The sequence below is a fragment of the Myotis davidii genome, unplaced genomic scaffold (assembly GCF_000327345.1).
Source record: "Myotis davidii unplaced genomic scaffold, ASM32734v1 scaffold306, whole genome shotgun sequence".
Taxonomy (NCBI): domain Eukaryota; kingdom Metazoa; phylum Chordata; class Mammalia; order Chiroptera; family Vespertilionidae; genus Myotis; species Myotis davidii.
The window spans coordinates 93,201-98,692 of NW_006296631.1; positions in this window are offsets into that span (position 1 = coordinate 93,201).

A 5,492-nucleotide genomic window follows, 5' to 3' on the forward strand; every position below is an offset into this window, starting at 1 on the left:
GGGTCTTGCTGGGGGGACCCCAGGTCTCCCTGAAGAGGGAGGGGGTGGGTCAGGCCACCTGGCGACGGAGGGACACTTGGTGTCCTTGGCATGTTCTCCAGGCCGGGCTTGTCACTGGAGCCTGCTGCCCCATTCATAATTCATGACTCCGAAGGCAGCTCAGCAGCAGCTGGGAGCCCAGGACGCACAGTGGCAACAGGGACAGGGCTGGTGGCCGCAGGATCGGAAAGCTCCCTGGGCCTTGCCAGGAAAGGACTGAGCAAGGACCTTGGACAAGGCTGCCCCTTGCTGGACCTCAGTTTACCTAATCTTGAAAGTGAGTTTAGCTTGATCCATTATCATCTAGCCCCAGCCCCCTGACTTCACCCAGCACGCACCATGTGCCCACATGGCCAGGACAATACCAGGATCTGTGAGATGATTCAGCCCTGGGCCTGCTCCCCGAGGAGCCCCCCAGTCTAGGGGAACAGACTGGTTACAGACACCTGGTCCTGCAGGGCCACGGCTGGGCCAAATGGAGAAACAAGAACTGGGGAAGCCTGGATGCAGAAGGGAGGCATGGGTGTTGGGTTTTTTTTTTTTTTAAATATATTTTTATTGATCTCAGAGAGGAAGGGAGAGGGAGAGAGAGATAGAAACATCAATCATGAGAGAGAATCATTGATCGGCTGCCTCCTGCGTGTCCCTTCCTGGGGACCAAGCCCGCCACCAGGGCATATGCCCTTGACCAGAATCCAACGATGACCTCCTGTTTTATAGCTCAATGCTCAACCCGAGTCACATCAGCTGGGCAGGTGCTGGGGTTTTAAAGCATGAAAAGGAGTCCAGGCACACACACACACACACACACACACACACACACACACACACACACACCCCTCATTCAACACACATTCCCAACCTCCACCCTGGTGATCTGGTGATGCTGGGACCATTCAACAAACATTCCCAACCTCCACCCTGGTGATCTGGTGATGCTGGGACTTTTGAAAACCTTCCGTGCCCAGTGCAGCCCCTGAGGAACCCAGCCTGTCACGCTAGGCTGACATCCCTAAAAGGAAAAGCCTTCAATGTCTATCTCATTTCTTAGTTTCTGGCCATGATCTAGACTCTGAGCATCTCTAAATCCCTTAGAGCTAGGCTGACCAACGTAGGAACCACTAGCCTCATGTAGCAGCTTTTTTATTTTTTATTTTTAATCCTTACCAGAGGATGTGTTTTTCATTGATTCTAGAGAGAGTGGGACGGAGAGGGAGAGAGAGAGAAACACCGACGTGAGAGAGAAACATTGATCAGTTGCCTCCCATGCATTACATGCTCTGACCCACTTGGGTATGTGCCCTGACCAGGAATCGAACCTACGACCCTTTGGTGTACAGGACAATGCTCTAACCAACTGAGCCATACCAGCCAGGGCTGTAGCCACTTCATTTTACTTTTGTTGTTGCTGTTGTTAATCCTTACCCGAGGAATTGGTTGCCTCTAGCACATGCCCCAATGGGCTGGGATAGAACCTACAACCCAGGTATATGCTCCTGACCCGGATCAAACCCAAGGCCCTGTGGTGTGCAGGCCAACGCTCAAACCACTGAGCACACCGGCCAGGGCTAGCCACTTAATTTTAAACTAAGTAACTTTTACATGAATCCCCTCATTTGTGCCAGCCTTGCTCCCAGGGCTCCGCAGCCACACAGGCTGGCAGCAGCCATGTAGGGCGGCACAGATAGAGATGTCCGTGAGTGCTGTTTTCGAGGATCCCGGGAGCCACCAGCCCCAAGTTCCACAGAAACCAAAAATCGCGATACTGTTTTGCCAACTCCGATTAGATTCCTCCCCCTGCAGTGAGTGCCAGTGTGTGCGTGGTGCTGTGCTCAACTCTCACAGGTCCCAGTTCATTCAACCTTCGCAACCACACGGGGGGAGCAATCCCAGCGCGACACGGGAGGAAATCGAGGCACAGAGCGGTCACTCGCTGTCCCCAGGTCACTGTGATTTGTCCGTGGCCTGTCTGCCAAGGGCTCCTGTTCAGAAGCATCACGGGTGGCTCTGGGCCTCCACGTCCACTCTACTGCCCGGCCACCCACCACAGCACTCGGAACAGTAACAGGAGGCAGCCCGCAGGCTCGGCCAGGCCCAGGAAGTGACACCCGCTGTTTCTGAAACCCAGGAGGCAGAGGGGTGCCCTTTCTGTCCCTGAGGGGGGCAAAGACGGGTCGCGGGGCCTCCGGCGGGGCTCAGACTCACCGAACAGCGCAGCCAGAGGGGCCTGGCTCCAGTCAGACAGGGCAGGCACCAGACACACGCAGCCCCTGTCACTTCCGCCAAGCCCAGGCCGTGGGTGTGGGGGACAGGAAGCGCACCCGCCCCGCCCGCCGCCCAACTGCCACCTCACCTTCCCCTCCCAGAGCAGCACCCCTGGGACCTCTCTGGACCGGAGCAGGCCACAGATCGGTAAACGGAGGCCCCTGGATCTACAGCCCTCAGCCTAGGGCTATTAACCAACAAACCGTAATCATGACGGTTGTGAAATAACAGAACCCACAAAGTGAGTACCGATCCTGGGCTAAGCATTCCACAGCTCACCGTCCCGAGGTGGGCCAGTGACGCCTGCTCACAGATGGAGAAACCGAGGCTCAGAGAGGGCAGCCCACGTGTCCGAACTTGCACAGCTAACGAATGGCAGTGCTGAGTGAGACTCAACCCAGGGTCTCATTAGGACGTTCACAGGCTTGGGGCAATCTTGCCTCCCTGGGCCCCAGGCTCCATTCAGAAAATAATGTAGCCCAGCCAGCGTGGCTCAGTGGTTGAGCATTCACCTATAAACCAGGCGATCATGGTTCGATTCCCAGTCAGGGCACATGCCCAGGTTGTGGGCCCAACCCCTAGGGGTCACGCAGTGGGTGGCCCATCAGTGATTATCACTCGTCATTGATGTTTCTATCTCTCTCTCCCTTTCCCCTCCTCTCTGAAATTAAAAAAAAAAATTTTTTAAAGAAAGAAAGTAATTTGTACTATATTTTACAGCTACACTGGCATAAAGACAAATATATTAATATCATATATTTAAATGTTTTCTTTGATCCCACAGCTTATTTTTTCCCCTTCTGATTTTAAAAGAAGTTAAAACATCTTCAGGGGCCCCTGAAAGTAATACACCAGAGGGGGACACGGTGGTCACGGCATCTGTCTCCTGGCCTCGGTAATGCCCCTGCAAAACCCAGAGATAGGCAGGGACTTGCCCAAGGTCAAACAGCAGGTAGTCAGCTGACCGGGATGCCCCCCAGCTTCTGGCTGCTAGAAGCAGGGAACAGAGTCCTCCCTGGGGATGTCTGACACGAGCCCTGGCACCTCCTGGAGATGAATCCTGCCTCCCTAGCACCAACTCGCCCAAGCCTGGGGCTCTGTGCCTGGCCTGGGGGTGAGGACAGGCCCAGGTAGGAGCCCAGTCAGCAAATAAGGTCAGACGTTGGCTGCTGGCCTCCGGCTGGGTGACCTTGGGATGCCCCTGACCTCTCTGGGTTTCCTGAGTTTTGTGAAACAGGATCTGCCGTGTTGTTCCCCTCAGTGCGTTTGCTCACAGTAGGGCCAGTTGAGGGGTTTTCTCTCCTTTTCGGTGTCCACCTCGCGGCCATGCTGTGTCGATGGCCAGCTGTCACGGGCTTCCTCCCTGCAGGCTCGGCCATCAGAGCTGTGGCCACTTACACACTCCGGCTTCATTCCCACAATCGCATCAGAGAGGGTATCTCACCCAGGCCATCACCCCAAATGGGGAAACGGAGGCACAGGCCCATGTTACACAGCGATTGGGCCACTGAGTGGGCATCTGAGCTCACACAGGAATTTTTCAGTCCTCCCCACTGATGCCCCCCCCTCTTCATCACCTTTTTGAGCAAACACTGAGCCCCCAACTCCACCTGACTCCAGGCTGGAGACACAGCAGGCGACATCCCTGCAGACTCCCTTCTCTTCTCTCCACTCCTGGTCAGCTGTGACCCCATTTATGATCGGTAATAGCGCAATTAGTGTTATAATGACCATGTCTATATTTACAGCACTCCCATCCTCCCACAGTCTCCTTTGATCTTCCAAGAGGGATTCAGCCCATTTCACAGAAAAACACACCGAGGTGCAGAGGGCCAAAGCCATGTACAGAAGAACCAGATTTGAACCTGGGGGCATCAGACTCCTAGCCCAGTGCTCACCCCTATGTCCATACAGGCACAGAGCTTCAAGGAAAAGGGGACAGGCAGGCCCGGCACCTCCTCCTGCCCAGGATCCTGCCCAGGCACTGTCTTGCCCCTGGTGTGGGTGATGGTATGTGGGTCAGGGTGTGCCCTGGGCGGTCCTGCTGGTGAAACCTGGATGGTGGAGCTCCTGTTCCAGTGATTGCAGCCTGGTGATATAATGTACTGCATGGCAGAGGAGCCCTTCCAGCAATGCCACAGTGTGACCATCAACCCATTTTGCAGTGCAGTAAACTGAGGCTCAGAGGCCAGCAAGGCATGTCAGGGGTAGGGGTACGTGTGTCTTCAAACCCATTGCTCTCTCACTCCCAAACCACCAATATCTTAAGCAAAAGGGATCAAGATCTGGCAAAAGATGGGGGGCGGGGGAGGCGTCAGAATTTATAGAATACAGGCTCTGAAGCCCCCCGCCCCATTTTCAAAGGAGAAAACTGGGGCTCAGGAAAGGGCTGCCACTTGCCCAAGGTCACCAGAGACAGGTCCATCCAGAACCGCCTTCTGGTCCCCACTGCGACTCGGCAGATGACTCCTAAGATCCGAGGCAGATGGAGGGGCCACCCACCCTCCTCCACACCCCCTCACAGTCAGCCTCCAGCAGGATCCCAATTTACCTCGATTTATTTTAATACCCAGGAACAGATGCTCACTGCCCAACCCCCACCGAGGCAGGGACCACTCCCAAGTCTACTCCAGGCCCTTCTGGGCTGGGCCTGACCGGCCAGGCAAGGCACCCCGCACCAACCCACTCCCCAGAATTCCACCTCGGGGTCCATGAAGAGGATGCCAATGAAAGGCCCCCCCACCCCATCCTTGTGGCAGGGGGCCGCTATAGGACAGTCTACAGGAGGGGCCCAGAGGACCCCCAGTTCCTCCACTAGGACTGGATCGGGATTCCCAGTGGAGAAAAAGGGAAGGAGGTTCCTTATCTCGGTCCCCGGAGGGTCTGCAGGTCCCAGCTGGGAAGAGGGAAATTGGGGGTGGTCTCCACTTCATCTATCCTGGGTCCCAGGCTGGAGGAGGGGCGGCGCCCCCATCTTTGCAGCCCCAGAACCTAGACCCAGATACAGGCTTAGAATAAAGGGATTTGAGGAGGGGTCTCGCATCATAGCTGTTCCCCTGTGCGCCCCGGTTCTCAGCCAGGAGACGGGGCATTAGGACAGCGGTCCATGTCTCCCTCCGTGGGCCCCTGATTATCACCTGGGGGAGGCAGGGCGCCCACCCTGCAGCCTCCCCCCGCCCCAATCCCTG